The sequence below is a fragment of the Cherax quadricarinatus genome, chromosome 8 (assembly GCF_038502225.1).
Source record: "Cherax quadricarinatus isolate ZL_2023a chromosome 8, ASM3850222v1, whole genome shotgun sequence".
Classification (NCBI taxonomy): Eukaryota; Metazoa; Arthropoda; class Malacostraca; order Decapoda; family Parastacidae; genus Cherax; species Cherax quadricarinatus.
Window position 1 is genome coordinate 31,896,400 of NC_091299.1, and position 22,418 is coordinate 31,918,817.

The 22,418-nt window shown below is 40.7% G+C and overlaps 1 protein-coding gene across 4 annotated transcripts in view; it reads right to left on the reverse strand.

The window, feature by feature from the left end:
* Positions 1-22,418, reverse strand: part of Cmpk (cytidine/uridine monophosphate kinase Dak1) — an 86,283-nt gene that overhangs the window by 53,152 nt on the left and 10,713 nt on the right. The window lies entirely within an intron of this gene.

A 22,418-nucleotide genomic window follows, 5' to 3' on the forward strand; every position in this document is an offset into this window, starting at 1 on the left:
TGGGAGTTGACGTGTTGGCGGATGGATTTATGAAGGATGAGGGTAATCATAGAATTGATGAGGAAAAAAAAAGGTGAGTGGTGTGTTGAGGTACATGTGGAGACAAAAAACATTATCTATGGAGGCAAAGAAGGGAATGTACGAAAGTATAGGAGTACCAACACTCTTATATGGGTGTGAAGCTTGGACTGTGAATGCAGCAGCAAGGAGGCGGTTGGAGGTAGTGGAGATGTCCTGTCTAAGGGCAACGTGTGGTGTAAATATTATGCAGAAAATTCGGAGTGTGGAAATTAGGAGAAGGTGTGAAGTTAATAAAAGTATTAGTCAGAGGGCTGAAGAGGGGTTGTTGAGGTGGTTTGGTCATTTAGAGAAAATGGATCAAAGTAAAATGACATGGAGAGCGTTTAAATCTGTAGGGGAAGGAAGGCGGGGTAGGGGTCGTCCTCAAAAAGGTTGGAAGGAACGGGTAAGGGAAGTTTTGTGGGCGAGGGGCTTGGACTTCCAACAGGCGTGCATGAGCGTGTTCGATAGGAGTGAATGGAGACAAATGGTATTTGGGACCTGACGATTTGTTGGAGTGTGAGCAGAGTAATATTTAGTGAAGGGATTCAGGGAAACCAGTTATTTTTATATAGCTGGGCTCGAGTCCTGGAAATGGGAAGCACAATGCCTGCACTTTAAAGGAGGGGTTTGGGATATTAGCAGTTTGAAGGGATATATTGTGTCTCTTTATATGTATATGCTTCTAAACTGTTGTGTTCTGAGCACCTCTGCAAAAACAGTGATTATGTGTGAGTGAGGTGAAAGTGTTGAATGATAATGAAAGTATTTTCTTTTTAGGGATTTTCTTTCTTTTTGGGTCACCCTGCCTTGGTGGGAGACGGCCGACTTGTTAAAAAAAAAAAAAGTTAAAACTATAAAAATTAATCAAGATATGTAAATTTGTAGGCTACAGTTAAAAAAGGTCTGACCAGTAGCTCTTGAAATTAAAATAAGACTCGGCAGATGGTGCAACATCTTCCCAATGAAAAGCACTGGAGCCATGAGTACATTAAGAGACAACACATTAAGTGTTTGGGGCCCAAGACTGTTCAACTGCATCCCAATATACATAAGGGGGATACCAAAAGACCCCTAGCTGTCTTCATGAGGGCACTGGATATGCACCTAAAGTCAGTACCTGACCAGCTGAGCTGTGGTTCGTACATCGGTTTGAGTGCGGCCAGCAGTAACAGTCTGGTTGATCAGACCCTAATCCACTACGAGGCCTGGTCATGGACCGGGCCATGGGTGCAGTGACCCTTGGAATACCCTCCAGGTATACCAGGTAACTTTAATAAAGTAAGGTGACATTTATTTAATACATTTTGAAAAAGCACTGGTTATGCAAAGTGCAGTGGACCCCCGGTTATTATAATTAATCTGTTCCTGAGAGAGTGACTAAACCCAAATCTGACTATTTCTGAATTCATTTTCCCCATAAGAAATAACGTAAATCCAATTAATCCGTTCTAGACACCCAAAAGCATTAAAAAATTTTTTTTACATGAAATATACATTTACCTACACAGAAAACAATGACATGCAGAATAAAACAATAATAAAATGACACTTACCTTTATTGAAGACTTATTGATGTAAGGAAGACGGGAGAAGGGGAAAGGATGGAAGAATTACTATTGTTTGGAAGGGGAATCCCCTTCCATAAAGACTTTAGGTACGAAGTCCTTTCCCTGGGTTACTTCCCTTCTTTGTTTTTTAACCCCTTGACTGTTGCAACCCCCAATCCTGAAGTGTCTCCTGGTGTCGCAAAATTTCAAAAAAAAAAAAAAAAAAAAAAAAAAAATTCTTATGAAATGATAGATAATCTTTTCCCGATTGTAATGACACCAAAAACACGAAATTTGATGGAAAACTGACGGAATTATGTTCTTGCGAATTTAGCAACCTCGGCAACATTTACAAATTGGCGATTTCGCCCACTTTGAGCCCTATTTTTGGCTAATTCCTTCGTTCCAGTCGGCCAAACTCATAGCTCATTCTTTAGAACTCCATTTTTTCTATCGATTGAGTACAAGAAACTGCCTATTTACCGATTTCAACTACCCAATAACGTGGTCAGAAATTTGCAATTTGGCCAATTTCACGAAAATTAAAAAATATGACAATTTCAAAAATAAGGTCCAGAATGAACAATGCAGACATTCCTGGCTCTAAAATAACATTTTCTTTGTTCATCAGTCACGTCTCCAAGCCTCTTTGATATTACTCTTGCTTTCTATTTCGAATTTTTTTTCAAACAAAAAATAGAAGATTTACTGTTATGCAGACTACTGTAATACTGTAATAATTGTATAAATAACATAAATCCATTCATGACTGCATATTAGAATGGCTAGTTGGACATTTATTGGACAACGACATCATTTGTTTACTTTTCAACATCGGCAAAAATCAAACATTTCCCCTACTTTGAGCTCCATTTCCAGGTTCTTTTTATAGTAAAATCAATCAAAATCACCTCTATTTCTATAATATGTTTTCCATTCTATCAAATGAGACCAAGAAAACGAGAATACAACCATAAATAGTATACAGTGGACCCCCGGTTAACGATATTTTTTCACTCCAGAAGTATGTTCAGGTGCCAGTACTGACCGAATTTGTTCCCATAAGGAATATTGTGAAGTAGATTAGTCCATTTCAGACCCCCAAACATACACGTACAAATGCATTTACATAAATACATTTACATAATTGGTCGCATTCGGAGGTAATCGTTATGCGGGGGTCCACTGTACAAAAATAGACCACAAAGTCGGCATTTTAATTAAAATAACGGTCGGAGTTTTTTTTTTTTCATTATGCACTGCGTGCTCCAGGATTTTTTTTATATGGTGCACACTGACCACACAGACCCATTCTCTCACATGTGGGCCTACCAGCTTTCTCCTGCTTGATTTGAAGCCGCTAGAATTTATGAGTATATATACGTCAAACAAGGTACCTCGTAAGTCGTATATATACGACCTCGACAGTCAAAGGGTTAATGCCACTAGGACCAGCTTGAGTCACTGCACCCCATCGCTGGTATACGTTAGGAATTGTGGTGGCGGCAGGGGAGTGTTGAGAGACAGGACAAGATAGACCTTCAATATGACACTATCAACTCTATGGCTTATTTATCTAGCACAATTCATCTAACATGACATAATAAACAATATTAATAACATAGAAAAATATATACTCTAGAATGAATAAAATATGTCAAGTCTCTCTCCCTAACCAACGAGTGATGCTGTGTTGTTTGTTGTTGGGTGTATAAGGGCCACTGAAAGATAAGCCTTACATAGCGATGGTGATGGTGGCAGCAGAGACGGCGGTGTTGTCAGTCACCCTATAGAACTCCAACAATATTGGAGGAGTCAGTTTTGCGCTGTCCTTTTTCTGTCGATTAATCTCTTAATTTGCTTGCTACACTGTTAATGCTACACCTTATTGCTGGCTGGCGCTATAGCCTTTATCGACTCCTGCTGCTTTAGTATTGTACATATCGCAGAATCACTGAAGAAGGCACATTCTACCCTCTCTCTCAGCCCTTCACCTAAGGGCTGGATGGCACTAGGAACTTCCTTGGGACCCATGGTGGCTTATTTACTACTTGCAAGCACTAAAAATAATGGAATAATATGAAATGTATTGTATGAATGCGTGGGATTGTGCTCACTGGCTGATTAACAACAACACACTGAGTGTCAGGCTGCTGTTGCCGTGCGGAAGCGTTTGGGACAAATGACTATTACCAAGCTCAATGACGATCATCAAGCCAATATTTTGATGAAAAAACGTTACTATTTCCGAATACGTACAGTGAAACCTCTACTTGTGAGCGTGTCCACTTGCGAGTTTTTCCAAATACGAGCAGTCGATGGGTCGATTTTTTGCTTCTATACGTGAGCAAAATTTCCACAAGCGAGCAGACCTCAAAGCAGGTTTCTTGACAGTGGTGAGGGGCTCTTGCTCTTGATCTCGGGAATTGTATCTCAATTATTTGTTGGACTATCTTATTGAAACTTGGGCAATGTATGATGGAAAGATGCTTCTTAACGTACACCAAAATTGAAAGAAATCTAAGCATAAATAATGGAGTTCACTTCTCAGCAATTAGCCACCCTTTTGCGGTAATTTCAAATGACTTTTATGGTTGCATTCTCGTTTTTTTTGGTCTCATTTGATAGAATGGAAGATATATTACAGAAATAGATATGATTTTAATTGCTTTCTCGATGAAATGTACCTTGAAATAGAGCTCAACCTAGGAGAAATGGTCCATTGCTTGGCTGTTTCACAGTATGCAGTCATGAATGGGTTGACATTATTTATACATTTATTGCAATAAGGAATAACAGTAAATCCTCTATTTTTTGTGTGAATAAAAATTACAATTTATATAATAATAATAATAATAATAATAATAATAATAATAATAATAATAATAATAATAATAGTAATAATAATAATAATAATAATAATAATAATAATATGTAAAATTAATATGTATAATAATAATAATAGTACATATAATAATTTTTTTTTTATCATCACACTGGCTGATTCCCACCAAGGCAGGGTGGCCCAAAAAAGAAAAACTTTCACCATCATTCACTCCATCACTGTCTTGCCAGAAGGGTGCTTTACACTACAGTTTTTAAACTGCAACATTAACACCCCTCCTTCAGAGTGCAGGCACTGTACTTTCCATCTCCAGGACTCAAGTCCGGCCTGCCGGTTTCCCTGAACCCCTTCATAAATGTTACTTTGCTCACACTCCAACAGCACGTCAAGTATTAAAAACCATTTGTCTCCATTCACTCCTATCAAACACGCTCACGCATGCCTGCTGGAAGTCCAAGCCCCTCGCACACAAAACCTCCTTTACCCCCTCCCTCCAACCTTTCCTAGGCCGACCCCTACCCCGCCTTCCTTCCACTACAGACTGATACACTCTTGAAGTCACTCTGTTTCGCTCCATTCTCTCTACATGTCCGAACCACCTCAACAACCCTTCCTCAGCCCTCTGGGCAACAGTATAATAATACAATAATAATAGTATAATAATACAATAATAATAGTAATAATATATGTATAATAATAATAATTATATAATAATAATGGTGAATAAAAAAAATAATGTACTACATATAATTATAATAATAGACGGCTTCAAAAGGCCGTCACCAGATGGCAGTGTTTACCACAACAAAGAGGGAGCGGTTGTGGCCACCTCCACCTGTTACATAATGACATTTTATTCATTCTAGAGTATATATCATGTTTCTATGTTATTTATATTGTTCGTTATGTCATATTAGATGAACTGTGATATATAAATAAGTCATATAGATATTAGCGAAATTATTCATGAAGTATTTTGCCCGGTCTCCAGACAAACTCTCGTCCACTGCCGACACCGCCCATACCACTACATGAATGACATATTTTATTCATTTTAGAGTATATATCAGGTTTCTATGTTATTTATATTGTTTATTATGTCATATTAGATGAAGTGAGATAGATAAATAAGCCAAGGAGTTGATAGTAACGAAATTATTGAAGTACAGGATTCCACTGGAACGGATTAATTGCATTTCAATTATTTTTTTTTATTATCACACTGGCCGATTCCCACCAAGGCAGGGTGGCCCGAAAAAGAAAAACTTTCACCATCATTCACTCCATCACTGTCTTGCCAGAAGGGTGCTTTACACTACAGTTTTTAAACTGCAACATTAACACCCCTCCTTCAGAGTGCAGGCACTGTACTTCCCATCTCCAGGACTCAAGTCCGGCCTGCCGGTTTCCCTGAATCCCTTCATAAATGTTACTTTGCTCACACTCCAACAGCACGTCAAGTATTAAAAACCATTTGTCTCCATTCACTCCTATCAAACACGCTCATGCATGCCTGCTGGAAGTCCAAGCCCCTCGCACACAAAACCTCCTTTACCCCCTCCCTCCAACCTTTCCTAGGCCGACCCCTACCCCGCCTTCCTTCCACTACAGACTGATACACTCTTGAAGTCATTCTGTTTCGCTCCATTCTCTCTACATGTCCGAACCACCTCAACAACCCTTCCTCAGCCCTCTGGACAACAGTTTTGGTAATCCCGCACCTCCTCCTAACTTCCAAACTACGAATTCTCTGCATTATATTCACACCACACATTGCCCTCAGACATGACATCTCCACTGCCTCCAGCCTTCTCCTCGCTGCAACATTCATCACCCACGCTTCACACCCATATAAGAGCGTTGGTAAAACTATACTCTCATACATTCCCCTCTTTGCCTCCAAGGGCAAAGTTCTTTGTCTCCACAGACTCCTAAGTGCACCACTCACTCTTTTTCCCTCATCAATTCTATGATTCACCTCATCTTTCATAGACCCATCCGCTGACACGTCCACTCCCAAATATCTGAATACGTTCACCTCCTCCATACTCTCTCCCTCCAATCTGATATTCAATCTTTCATCGCCTAATCTTTTTGTTATCCTCATAACCTTACTCTTTCCTGTATTCACCTTTAATTTTCTTCTTTTGCACACCCTACCAAATTCATCCACCAATCTCTGCAACTTCTCTTCAGAATCTCCCAAGAGCACAGTGTCATCAGCAAAGAGCAGCTGTGACAACTCCCATTTTGTGTGTGATTCTTTATCTTTTAACTCCACGCCTCTTGCCAAGACCCTCGCATTTACTTCTCTTACAACCCCATCTATAAATATATTAAACAACCACGGTGACATCACACATCCTTGTCTAAGGCCTACTTTTACTGGGAAAAAATTTCCCTCTTTCCTACATACTCTAACTTGAGCCTCACTATCCTCGTAAAAACTCTTCACTGCTTTCAGTAACCTACCTCCTACACCATACACTTGCAACATCTGCCACATTGCCCCCCTATCCACCCTGTCATATGCCTTTTCCAAATCCATAAATGCCACAAAGACCTCTTTAGCCTTATCTAAATACTGTTCACTTATATGTTTCACTGTAAACACCTGGTCCACACACCCCCTACCTTTCCTAAAGCCTCCTTGTTCATCTGCTATCCTATTCTCCGTCTTACTCTTAATTCTTTCAATTATAACTCTACCATACACTTTACCAGGTACACTCAACAGACTTATCCCCCTATAATTTTTGCACTCTCTTTTATCCCCTGTGCCTTTATACAAAGGAACTATGCATGCTCTCTGCCAATCCCTAGGTACCTTACCCTCTTCCATACATTTATTAAATAATTGCACCAACCACTCCAAAACTATATCCCCACCTGCTTTTAACATTTCTATCTTTATCCCATCAATCCCGGCTGCCTTACCCCCTTTCATTTTACCTACTGCCTCACGAACTTCCCCCACACTCACAACTGGCTCTTCCTCACTCCTACAAGATGTTATTCCTCCTTGCCCTATACATGAAATCACAGCTTCCCTATCTTCATCAACATTTAACAATTCCTCAAAATATTCCCTCCATCTTCCCAATACCTCTAACTCTCCATTTAATAACTCTCCTCTCCTATTTTTAACTGACAAATCCATTTGTTCTCTAGGCTTTCTTAACTTGTTAATCTCACTCCAAAACTTTTTCTTATTTTCAACAAAATTTGTTGATAACATCTCACCCACTCTCTCATTTGCTCTCTTTTTACATTGCTTCACCATTCTCTTAACCTCTCTCTTTTTCTCCATATACTCTTCCCTCCTTGCATCACTTCTACTTTGTAAAAACTTCTCATATGCTAACTTTTTCTCCCTTACTACTCTCTTTACATCATCATTCCACCAATCGCTCCTCTTCCCTCCTGCACCCACTTTCCTGTAACCACAAACTTCTGCTGAACACTCTAACACTACATTTTTAATCCTACCCCATACCTCTTCGACCCCATTGCCTATGCTCTCATTAGCCCATCTATCCTCCAATAGCTGTTTATATCTTACCCTAACTGCCTCCTCTTTTAGTTTATAAACCTTCACCTCTCTCTTCCCTGATGCTTCTATTCTCCTTGTATCCCATCTACCTTTTACTCTCAGTGTAGCTACAACTAGAAAGTGATCTGATATATCTGTGGCCCCTCTATAAACATGTACATCCTGAAGTCTACTCAACAGTCTTTTATCTACCAATACATAATCCAACAAACTACTGTCATTTCGCCCTACATCATATCTTGTATACTTATTTATCCTCTTTTTCTTAAAATATGTATTACCTATAACTAAACCCCTTTCTATACAAAGTTCAATCAAAGGGCTCCCATTATCATTTACACCTGGCACCCCAAACTTACCTACCACACCCTCTCTAAAAGTTTCTCCTACTTTAGCATTCAGGTCCCCTACCACAATTACTCTCTCACTTGGTTCAAAGGCTCCTATACATTCACTTAACATCTCCCAAAATCTCTCTCTCTCCTCTGCATTCCTCTCTTCTCCAGGTGCATACACGCTTATTATGACCCACTTCTCGCATCCAACCTTTACTTTAATCCACATAATTCTTGAATTTACACATTCATATTCTCTTTTCTCCTTCCATAACTGATCATTTAACATTACTGCTACCCCTTCCTTTGCTCTAACTCTCTCAGATACTCCAGATTTAATCCCATTTATTTCCCCCCACTGAAACTCTCCTACCCCCTTCAGCTTTGTTTCGCTTAGAGCCAGGACATCCAACTTCTTTTCATTCATAACATCAGCAATCATCTGTTTCTTGTCATCCGCACTACATTAATGCAATTAATGCAGGGCGGGATGGGCTGTGGGTTACATTGCTGAGTCAATGGGGAAGACCTACCGCCATCCCCCGCCAGCATCAGCCACCACCACCACCCTCCCAGCCTTCAGTTCATTTCATACGTGTGTTGGACAAACCTGTGCCAGTAGCTCGCTGTGTTTGTTTAGATACGTAATAATTGCCATATCTTAAATCTGCCAAGCAACCATGGCACCCAGTAGGCATACAAGTGTTGCTGAAAGTTGCAAGAAAAGATTTAAGCGTTTAACCCTTTCAGGGTCGGCAGGCCCTCTCCCAAACCTGTTCTCAGGGTCGGTAAAAATTCGAAAAAAAAAAAAAAAATCTTATGAAAAGATAGTGTTTTTTTTCTGAATTTTATAGGCTAACAAAAATTTTTTACCATCAATACTTACCGAGATATGGAGGCTTGAAGTTGACAGAAAATGACCGGCATATGGTAACATCGCCGACTGCCGGTCACCCGGTATTACTTTATTTTTTTAGGTACTATTTTCTATTATTTTTTAATTTTTTTCAAAGTAACTTTTATGGCCTGTGAGACCTATATGAGCACTATTTTGTAAGTTATTTATTTTTCTATACTACACAATAACTGCATAAACACTGTTGTCACTGTTTTGTCTACAAAACATATTTACACAAACAAACAATACAAAATGTTGTTTATTACTATTTTTTCTATATTTTATATACACATATATAGTCACAGGACATGTTTTTAGAAGTTCTGCAGCCTGTGGAAGTCTTTGAAACATGGTGTCATGCACACTGGTGTTTTACACTCCTCACACATAAAACGAGTGTCTCTGCGTTGTTGTGGGCGTTTTTTTGTATGTGCACAGATGTAACACCTCTTCTGAGCCTTTTTCTTGAAAGCAGTAGCAGGCAGTTTTGTTAGGAAGTGATCACCATGCTTCAGACGAGAAGGCAGTTGTTAATTACGTGGGCGGTTTTCTATTGCAGGTGCTGTTCCTTGGTACTTGATTATTATTTGTCTGATGACAGACAAACAAAATTTGCCATATGGCGGTTTGTTTCTGGTCCTCATCTTATATATATTATAAGCATTGAGCATGGAAATGTCCAGAAGATGGAAAAAGAGTTTTATGTACCACTTATAACTCTTGCGAACCCAATCTGCATGTCACATATGTCCACTGAATGCATATTGAGGGTGTAGTCAATCACAGCTGCAGGTTTTAGAATGGGTTCATTGCTTTCTCTATGCTGCCCGCCAGTGTCTGCCATTTCATTAGGGTGAACTGATGACAACAGTGTGACGCCTCACTTGTCATGCCACCGAAATGCCATGATGTTATGGGCAGCAAAAGCTTGCACCTCACCTCTACGAGTGCCAGCGTCGAACCTGGGTATATGTTTACGATTTGCACGCACTGTGCCACACACATCTGTCATGTTCACTCACAAGAAATCACTGAGTAAGGGGCTTGTGTACCAGTTGTCAGTATATAAAATATGTCCCTTACTAAGATATGGTTCCATCATTGTTCTAACCACATCACCGGAGATACCCAGTAACTTCCTGGTATCTCGCAATGTATTACTTCCAGTGTACACAATTATATCCAATACAAGACCACTGTAACAATCACAAAGCACAAACAATTTTATACCAAAGCATTTCCTCTTGCTTGGTATGTATTCTTGAATGAGAGTCTTCCTTTGAACAGAATCAAAGACTCATCAATAACAAGCTTCCTGAAGGGATAAAAATGCATACTGAATTTCTGTTTCAGACACATGAACACATTCCTGATCTTATATAACCTGTCATTTCGGTCAGGCCTGGTTTTGTCTGAGAAGTGAAGCATACGTAATGGTGGCACAAATCGATTCACTCCTATTATATCACTGAAACCTGGGATTGCAATCAGGTGGTCTGTTGACCAGTATGATTTCACACTGTGCTTATACACAAGTGGCATAAGCATTATTGTGGCAAACAAAAGATACATCTCACCCACAGTTGTCTCCTTCCACTGGTGTAGGCATGAGTTTGGTGAAAGTACAGTGGACCCCCGGTTTACGATCAGCTCCCAATGCGACCAATTATGTAAGTGTATTTATGTAAGTGCGTTTGCATGTGTATGTTTGGGGGTCTGAAATGGACTAATCTAATTCACAATATTCCTTATGGGAATGGGAACAAATTCGGTCAGTACTGGCACCTGAACATACTTCTGGAATGAAATAATATTGTAAACTGGGGGTCCACTGTATTGTGTTTGCCATGGTGTACTCATAGTATCTGTTGCTTTCCCTGACAATAATTTCCATCAGGGGTTCGTCAAAGAATAACTCAAAACATTCCAGTTCACTGGCATTGTTCCCAAGTGTACAAGATAGCCGTATTCCACTTTGGCTTTCATCAAAGTGATGGGGACTGGGAACAAAATTGGCAGCTTCCTGCCAATTCAAGGTGTGGTCTGCTGGTGAGTACTGGATATTGACAGGTGGTTGTGGAGGCTGGTGTGGTGGGTGGGTGGGGGATGGTGGCCTTTGTTGTAGATCAGCTGAGGTAGCGGCGTGGGTGGCAGCATGGGTGGCAGCATGGCCCACTGCTGGTGCCTCACGGCCGGCACCACCACTACCACCACCATGCACATTTTCCATCCCAGTTGCAACACTATCATCTTCATTTTCACTGTCTGTTCCTGTTGTACAATCACGGGATGTACTCCAAGATGTACTCCTTCCCCTGCTCAGTTTTGATCCCCTTACTACAGGATGGATATAGACTCATTAGAGAACATACAGAGAAGAATGACTAAAATGATTTACTGTGCAAGGAACCTCTCGTATGAAGATAGACTTAAAGCCTTAAATCTCCACTCTCTGGAGAGGCGTAGAATGAGGGGAGATATCATTGAGGTGTGTAAGTGGATGACGGGCATGAACAGGGGAGATGTTAATAAGGTACTGAGGGTGTCGAACCAGGTAAGAACCAGAAATAATGGATTTAAGTTGGATAAATTTAGATTTAGAAAGGACATAGGTAAGTACTGGTTTTCTAACAGAGTTCTAGATGCGTGGAACAGTCTTCCCAGTGGGGTGATAGAGGCTAGGACCTTAGGTCTTTAAGAAGAGACTGGACAAATATATGAGTGGGAGGGGCTGGGTTTAATTGGTGTCATTAGATATGGGAGTTATTTCTTGGGTAGCTTAAGGTAGAGGTTGTTTTGATAAGGACCTGCCTCGCATGGGTCAGTAGGCCTTCTGCAGTGTTCCTCCATTCGGCACACTACCAGAGCGCATATATCGTCATATATACTGACGCTTCACTGGAGAATATTCCACTTCACTATCGCTACTGGAACTGTTTTCAAGAGCTTGTAGTTCGTATTCACTATCACTATCATCACCAATGTTCACATCTGAGTCCAGGATTTGGGAAAATAGGAGTTTCCTCTTTGATTCTGGTACAACTGAACATGAACAAGACGGCCCAGCAGCAGAGATGGAAGGCTGAAGGTCGTCTGGGTTTTCACTATTACCGGTATTATGGTCATTAGTTTCAGTCAAAACCTCACCAAAACCTTGAAACTCATCTTCACTGGCACTTCCATCTGTATTAGAGCTGTCACTGGGGAACAAAAATGTCCCAATTCGCCGAGGAGTGAGGAGGTTCTTACCGCGAGGCATGGTGAACAAGGTCTACTAAAATGGCGTTCCCACAATGCGCCACTGGGTCCCAGAATTTTTTTCTACCACGCACACCGACCACACGGACCCATTTTCTCACATCTAGGCCTACCAGCTGTTTCCCCACTTAATTTGAAGCCGCTAGAATTTATACATGCTAGTACGGCACCAACCCTGGCGCACAAGCCATACTAGTACAGCACCAACCCTGAAAGGGTCTTAGACTTAACGAAGAAAATAGATACAGTGGTACCCCGAGTTTCGGCCATAATTCGTTCCAGAAGGCTGTTCAAGTGCTGTTACCGAATGAATTTGTTCTCATAAGGAATAATGTAAATTAGATTAGTCCATTTCAGATTCCCAAAAATACACTTACAAAAGCACTTACAATAATACATTTACACAATTGTTCGAGTTGGGAGCTGTATGAAACTCAGGGTACCACTGTATTAGACAAGAGCGTCATTTTGTACACAAAAAGAATGAGGTAAATATGAGTTTGTGTGATGACTTACTGACTGACTTGCCTGACAGAATGACTTACTGAATGACTTACTGACTTGACTTACTGACTGAATGACTTGACTGACTGAATGACTTGACTGACTTACTGAATGACCTAAAGTTAGACTTTTTTCACTGAAGAGGACCCTGAAATGGTGTCTAGAGCAACTGATGCCTTACCAAAAATTGTATAACGTACTGTAGGATAAAACAGAACAGAAATCCCTTACAGAATTTATGCACACTCCAGTACTACAATCGACTTCAGTACCAATACCTCTACCATCCACCTCAGCCCAGTAGAACCACAGCATAACTCTCCACTCTCTTCACAATCATCCACAAACACCAGCACCCACAATACTATTATTTCTGTTGCATTTGTAATCTTACGCAGTAAAAACAACATAAAATATCACGACAATGAACTACAATTACACATTCACTTTCATTCTTGTAAGGTCTGTATGCTGGTCCAAAAAAAAGTTGTTTGGCTTTTTGGAGGGGCTCGCAGAAATGTAACCCTATTTTTCCCATACATTCTTCAGTTTGTCTAACACGGTTTTGCCTAACACAGCATTTTCAGGAACATAACTACTGTGTTAAACGATGGTCTATTATACTTGGAAATCCCAGTCACTATCACTATCATCAACACTGCTCACATCTGAGTCCTGGACATGGGAAAATATGAGTTTCCTCTTTTGCCCTTGTACAACTGAACGTGAACAAAATGGGCCAGCACCAGAGGTGGAAGGTTGAGGTTCATCTGGGTTTTCAGCACTATTTCAGTCACAAATTCCTCAAAACCATGAAATTCATCTTCACTGACACTTCCATTTGTGTTAGAACTATCACTTGGGAAGAAAAAAAAAGAGTCCTAATTAGCGGGGGAGTGAGATATTCCTTACCGCGAGGCATGGTAAACAAGGACTACTGAAATGGCATTCCCATAATGCACCACTGGCCCCCCGATTATTTTTATACTGCACACAACAACCACACCAACCTAATCTCTCACATGTAGGTCTACCAGCTTTCTCCCGCTAGATATGAAACCGTTAGAATTTTGGTGCAATACTATGGCACCAACACTGGCTTGCAAGCTGTAATATTATGGCATCAACAGTGAAAGGGTTAAAATAAGAAAGTTAATACGAAGAGAAATTAATAAAAAAACTGTAATGGCATTTTGCCTTCAGAAATGGTAGAGAATCTTTTTTTTTTTTTTTTTTTTTTTGAAGATATTGATACCAAAAATGCAAAACTGAATGGAAAACTTGTGGAATTATGCAGGTGCAAAGTTGGTGATCTGGGTGCCATTTTTGGCACTGGCAATTTCACCCACTTTAATCCTATTTTAAACTAATTCCTTGCTATTTCACTAGTATACCTTCCATTCTATTGACTGAGCAAAAGAAACTGCCCACTCAACTATCAGAACTACCCTATAAAGTACACAATTCAGTAATTTGGCCAATTTTACACAATATTCAACAAATTTCAATTTAATAACAAATCAACAAAGTCAAACTTAGGCTTTTCAGCAACCTTTCCTCTGTTCATCAATCATGTGCCCTCTATTTTCAATACATCACAAAAAAATCAAGTTTTACTCTATTTCTTGGATAACAAAATATAATCAAGAATAGTCAGTCATGGTTTAGGCCATTACCAAAATTGAAACAGATCCAGTAAAACTCATGAATCAGACAAGGGAGCAGCTCTACCCTTCCTCAGGAAAAATCATGGAATGTGCTAAACTCATAAGTTTAGCACATTCAGGGTCCAGAGGCCAAATTTCCAAGTGTGCACCAGGGTCCAACAATTTTCAAAAAAAAATTTGTTATTTTTTCTTATGAAATGGTAGAGAATCTTTTTCTGAAGGTAATAAAACAAAGTACGAAATTTGATGGAAAATTTACAAAATTATGCTCTCACAAATTTTGATGTGTCAGCAATACAGTCACAGAAACCCAAGGCAAACGGAAACCAAGCCTGTGCACATACTATGCACTTGGTATCTGCTGGCATGGGAAATCTGGAAAAACAGATGGGACGTGCAACTATGACCACCCTAGAAAATGTCATGCCCATATGACAACAGGAAAATGCAAACTCCCTTCCTGTAAGCTTTTTCACCTTGAACTGTGTACCTCTTCAGTACAGGAAAGACTGTGCTATAACTTAAATTGACAGGCATACCATCTAAAGGGGACAAAAAGATACAAAACATCCAGGCCATGGGAAAACCTGGGTAACCACAGCCACTCAAGAGGGAGAGGTTTTTTAGTGCCAGGAAGGAAAAAAAACTGGCAGGAAATGGCAGAAATCGTACACCAAATCCAGTCACTCCTGGAGTGGAACCACAGTCGATGGCCTCCACTCCAAACCAACAGATACAGATACTAATGCCGGAAAAAAAATCCCCCCCCAGTACCAACAATACCACCAGTCCGATAACTTTCTTCTTTGCAAATATACAGGGTCTAAAGCCAGCAACAAACAATAAAATACCTGTCATCCGTGGACTGCTTGCAGAGGCAAAGGCAATGTTCGCAGCTTTCACTGAGACCCACATAAAGGATCACTTGGACAACGAAATATGGATCCCAGGTTACAACCTATACAGATGTGACAGAGTGAACAGGCAAAAGGGGGGGGTTGGCCTGTACATTGCAGAGTCACTTGTTTCCACAGAACTGCTTAATGCCTCAAATGATATAGTGGAAGTTTTAGCAGTAAAGGTCGAGAACCAAAACCTAGTCATTGTGGTAGTCTACAAGCCTCCGGATGCAACATCCCAGCAATTCCAGGAACAGCTGTTAAAAATTGACCACTGTCTGGAAAATCTTCCAGCTCCTGCACCCAACATCTTGCTCCTGGGGGATTTCAACTTAAGGCACCTAAAATGGAGGAATATAGCAAATAATATTGTTGCAGTAATAACACCAGGAGGCAGCTCTGATGAAAACTCACACTCACACGAGCTTTTAAATCTCTGCACAAAATTCAATTTAAACCAGCAAATAATAGAGCCTACTAGACTGGAGAATACACTAGACCTCATCTTCACTAACAATGATGATCTGATAAGAAATGTCACCATATCAAAAACAATATACTCAGATCACAACATAATTGAGGTTCAGACATGTATGCGTGGAGCCCCAGACCGACATAATGAGACTAGTCACGAGGGAGCATTCACCAAATTCAACTTCAATAACAAAAACATAAAGTGGGACCAAGTAAACCAAGTCCTAACCGATATAAGCTGGGAAGATATACTAAGCAACACAGACCCCAACTTATGCATAGAACAGATTAACTCGGTGGCACTCGATGTATGCACAAGGCTTATTCCTCTAAGAAAAAGGAGGAGTAGATGTAAAATAGAAAGAGACAGGCGCTCCCTTTACAGGCGACGGAAAAGAATAACAGAGCGGCTAAAAGAGGTCAATATATCTGAAATGCGTAGGGAGACACTGGTCAGAGAAATAGCAAGCATCGAACTTAAGCTAAAAGAATCCTTTAGGAGTCAGGAATCGCAGGAAGAACTAAAAGCCATAAATGAAATCGAAAGAAACCCAAAGTATTTCTTCTCCTATGCCAAATCAAAATCGAGAACAATGTCCAGTATTGGGCCCCTACTTAAACAAGATGGGTCCTACACAGATGACAGCAAGGAAATGAGTGAGCTACTCAAGTCCCAATATGACTCAGTTTTTAGCAAGCCGCTAACCAGACTGAAAGTCGAAGATCAAAATGATTTTTTTATGAGAGAGCCACAAAATTTGATTAACATAAGCCTATCCGATGTTATCCTGACGCCAAATGACTTCGAACAGGCGATAAATGACATGCCCATGCACTCTGCCCCAGGGCCAGACTCATGGAACTCTGTGTTCATCAAGAACTGCAAGAAGCCCCTATCACGAGCCTTTTCCATCCTATGGAGAGGGAGCATGGACACGGGGGTCGTCCCACAGTTACTAAAAACAACAGACATAGCCCCACTCCACAAAGGGGGCAGTAAAGCAACAGCAAAGAACTACAGACCAATTGCACTAACATCCCATATCATAAAAATCTTTGAAAGGGTCCTAAGAAGGAAGATCACCACCCATCTAGAAACCCATCAGTTACACAACCCAGGGCAACATGGGTTTAGAACAGGTCGCTCCTGTCTGTCTCAACTATTGGATCACTACGACAAGGTCCTAAATGCACTAGAAGACAAAAAGAATGCAGATGTAATATATACAGACTTTGCAAAAGCCTTCGACAAGTGTGACCATGGCGTAATAGCGCACAAAATGCGTGCTAAAGGAATAACAGGAAAAGTCGGTCGATGGATCTATAATTTCCTCACTAACAGAACACAGAGAGCAGTCGTCAACAGAGTAAAGTCTGAGGCAGCTACGGTGAAAAGCTCTGTTCCACAAGGCACAGTACTCGCTCCCATCTTGTTCCTCATCCTCATATCCAACATAGACAAGGATGTCAGCCACAGCACCGTGTCTTCCTTTGCAGATGACACCCGAATCTGCATGACAGTGTCTTCCATTGCAGACACTGCAAGGCTCCAGGCGGACATCAACCAAATCTTTCAGTGGGCTGCAGAAAACAATATGAAGTTCAACGATGAGAAATTTCAATTACTCAGATATGGTAAACATGAGGAAATTAAATCTTCATCAGAGTACAAAACAAATTCTGGCCACAAAATAGAGCGAAACACCAACGTCAAAGACCTGGGAGTGATTATGTCGGAGGATCTCACCTTCAAGGACCATAACATTGTATCAATCGCATCTGCTAGAAAAATGACAGGATGGATAATGAGAACCTTCAAAACTAGGGAGGCCAAGCCCATGATGACACTCTTCAGGTCACTTGTTCTATCTAGGCTGGAATATTGCTGCACACTAACAGCACCTTTCAAGGCAGGTGAAATTGCCGACCTAGAAAATGTACAGAGAACTTTCACGGCGCGCATAACGGAGATAAAACACCTCAATTACTGGGAGCGCTTGAGGTTCCTAAACCTGTATTCCCTGGAACGCAGGAGGGAGAGATACATGATTATATACACCTGGAAAATCCTAGAGGGACTAGTACCGAACTTGCACACGAAAATCACTCACTACGAAAGCAAAAGACTTGGCAGACAATGCACCATCCCCCCAATGAAAAGCAGGGGTGTCACTAGCACGTTAAGAGACCATACAATAAGTGTCAGGGGCCCGAGACTGTTCAACTGCCTCCCAGCACACACAAGGAGGATTACCAACAGACCCCTGGCAGTCTTCAAGCTGGCACTGGACAAGCACCTAAAGTCAGTTCCTGATCAGCCGGGCTGTGGCTCGTACGTTGGTTTGCGTGCAGCCAGCAGCAACAGCCTGGTTGATCAGGCTCTGATCCACCAGGAGGCCTGGTCACAGACCGGGCCGCGGGGGCGTTGACCCCCAGAACTCTCTCCAGGTAAACTCCAGGTAATACGCACTGGCGATTTCGCCGACTTTGACTCCCATTTTAGGCCAATTATATTACTCCAGTTGACCAAATTCTTAGCTATTTCACTAGTATTACTTCTATTCTATCAATTGAGCACAAGAAATCTCCCAGTCAATGGTTTAAACTACAAAATAAAGTGATCGGAAATTGGTAATTTGGCCAATTTAACGAAAAGTTCAGAATATTCCAATTTCAAAACATGGTCCAGAATAAACAATGCAGGCATTCCTGGCACTAAACTAACATTTCCTCTGTTCATTAGTTATGTTTTCAGGCTTTACAAATGAATTCCATTTTGATTTTTTATTCACAATGAATTTTTATTCAAACCAAAAAATAGAAGATTTACTGTCATGCAATATTGTAATAATTGTATAAATAATATCAACAGATTTGTGAACGTATATCAGACCCACCAGCTGGCGTGTATTAGACGTGTGAGGTCATTTGTTTACTCTTGAACATCGGCAAAAATTTAACATTTCCGCTACTTTGAGCTCAGTTTCAAGCCATTTCCAGTACTAAAACCAATCAAAATCATCTCTATTTCTGTAATATATCTTCCATTCTATCAAATGAGACCAAGAAATCGCAAATACAACTATAAAAAACATACGAAAAAACACTGCAAAGTTGCTGTTTTAATCGAAAATTATGGTCTCATTTTTTTTCTCTCATTATGCACTCTGCTGCAGGATTTGTTTTGTGGTGCACACATACCACATAGATGTATTCTCTCATATCTAGGCCCAAATTTACCGCTCACAGCTTATCCGAGTGAGCTGAGCTCATGGCATAGATCTACGGTTTGAACCCTTAACCCTTTGACTGTTTCAGGCCCCTCTCTGAAACTGTCATTCTATGTCGCCAAATATTCAAAAAAAAAAAATTATTTTTTCTAATGAAAATGTTAAGATTATTTTTCTGAGTGTTTTAGTCCTTTAAAAAATTTTTTGCCATCGGTACTTACCGAGATATAGAGCCGATATAGAGCCGTGAAGTTTGCAGAAAATGAGCCGCGTATGGCAACAGCGGTGACTGCCGCTCACCCGGTAAACTTTAGTTTACTTGTAATTGAAGGTTTTTTTGTTTTTTTCACTATTTTATTTTTTCACATAACTTATGTGGCCTATGAGACCAAAGTAAGGTGCAATGTACATATATACACTCGTTGTATACAACACAATAAGCACACAAACATAATTATCAATATATTGTTTACAAAACTTGTTTACAAAAACAAACAAACAATCATCCTCCTCCTCCTTCTCCTCCTCCTTCTCCTTCTCCTCCTCCTTCTCCTCCTCCTCCTCCTTCTCCTCCTCCTCCTTCTCCTCCTCCTTCTCCTTCTCCTCCTCCTCCTTCTCCTTCTTCTTCTCCTCCTCCTTCTCCTCCTCCTCCTTCTCCTCCTCCTTGTCTTGTGTGCGAGTGTGTGGCTTATAATTGTTTTGAGTCAGAAGTCGGCAGCTGTCAAAGTGACATATTGTCTCATTACTCACTCCCCCTCCCGCCTGTCAAAACAATGGGGTCGGATGCTGCTTCCCCTCCTCCATTCTATCTAATTATCTTTCTCCCTCATTCTATATCTTTCAATCTGTCTCTCTTTCTATCTGTCTGCCTATCTCTGTCTCACAGGTACACATAAATACAAGTATACATAGTGTAAATTACCTAGGATAACCCAAGAAATCCAGACAAAGTGCTATACTCTGCTTGAAGATGTGAGTAAAAGTGATGACACAGTCTTGTGGCTCTCTCTGAGACAGAGAGCTAGATGGACAGACAGGGAGCTTGACAGACAGACAAATAGACAGACAGAAATGTTTGTGTACCAGCAAAAACAAAGGGAGGGCGATGGTCATGTAATATTTCCTTAGCTCTACCCTCCTTTACGCTCATCAAAGTCAGCTCTTATCAGATGTTATCTCCCCTTATCTTGTCACTGTCATGGGGTGGACTTTTTTTTTTCTTGCTTCAAGGGAACAATATTATTACATCTTCTTCTTCCTCCTCCTCCTCCTCCTCCTCTTCTCCTCCTCCTCCTCCTCCTCCTCCTCCTCCTCCTCTTCTCCTCCTCCTCCTCCTCTTCCTCCCCTCCTCCTCCTCTTCCTCCCCTCCTCCCCCTCTGCCTCCTCCATTGCTTTTGGTCTCAAACTCCTCCAAATCATGAAATTGATCTTCACTGACACTTCCATCTGTGTTAGAGCATCACTTGGGAAGAGTCCCAGATTTGCTGGGGAATCACATATTTCTTATCGCTAGACATGCTGAAAATGGACAACTGAAATGGCATTCCCACAATGCACCAGTGGCTCCCCGATTTTTTTTATATGGTGCACACTGACCATGGAGACCCATTCTCTCACATATGGGCCTACCAGCTTTCTCCTGCTTGATTTGAAGCTGCTAGAATTTATGCGTATAAATACATCAGAAACATTGGCTCGTAAGACGTATTTATACGTGGGAAACAGTCAAAGGGTTAATATAAAGCCTTAGAGCTATGGCACAGACCCTGAAAGGGTTAATCTGTCTAAAAATTTTGGCAGGAGGTAGGGAGTTGGGGAGAGAGCATCAACTGAAAGGAGAGAGATCAGATATGTAACAAAGCAGCTCAAAAATCAACTGTTTCTGCTGTAAAGGTGGAACTGTCAGAGAGAACAGCAGACAAAGTATGCCAGGCATGATGACTTTAAATCTGAAGAGGTAGGTTTTCAATGTAACCCACACACTTCCTGACAGTTTAAAAAATTCTCCCTGGAATTGAAGACTGCATGCACCCAGAGCCTGGTACTGTTTCTGTGAGTGTATAACCTAAGCTCTGGGTATGTGGTGTTGGCTTGTGCCTGGTCCCACAGCTTCTCACACTGTGGCACCTAAAGTCACCTCTTTACACAGATTGCAGCCTTATATCTGACCTCACACTGTATGCATGATTTTAAAGTTTTTTTTTTTATAAAATAAACTTTAAAACCTCCAAGCTTTTTTTAATTTCATGAGTGACACACTGAGAGAACTATCCTTTTAATTTTTTGTAAGCATCTTCACATACTGAAAACACACATTATAAGATTTTCAGCTCAAATTATTAAAAAAAATACAATACAAAGAAAAATAAAACAATTAAATTTGGAAAATTACAGTACTGGTACATTGCTTTACATGTGCCCAAACATTGTTTGTAAAATATAATATCAAAGGGCCTTCACAATACTCGTGACTCACAAAATTGTAATGATATGATTGCAAACAAACCATGGCACAGGTGGGGACTGAACTTGCGGCTAGTGAGTCGTAAAACTCTAGACAGGTGCATCAGCCACTGGATCAGCTGGCCCAGCTGGTACCATGGTTTGAACTTCACAATATCCATATTCGACACTCTCAGGCATTGATGAAACCTGTTATTTAATTCCTAACATAACTATTTCAGTATTGCATGTTATTGTTCACTTATCAAGGGGTCTCTCTTAACCCTTTGACTGTTGCGGCCATATATATACGTCTTACGAGGTACCGTGTTTGACGTATATACAGTGGACCCCCGGTTAACGATATTTTTTCACTCCAGAAGTATGTTCAGGTACCAGTACTGACCGAATTTGTTCCCATAAGGAATATTGTGAAGTAGATTAGTCCATTTCAGACCCCCAAACATACAAGTACAAACGCACTTACATAAATACACTTACATAATTGGTCGCATTCGGAGGTAATCGTTATGCGGGGGTCCACTGTATACTCATAAATTCTAGCGGCTTCAAATCAAGCAGGAGAAAGCTGGTAGGCCCACATGTGAGAGAATGGGTCTGTGTGGTCAGTGTGCACCATATAAAAAAAAATCCTGGAGCACGCAGTGCATAATGAGAAAAAAAAACTCCGACCGCTTTTTTT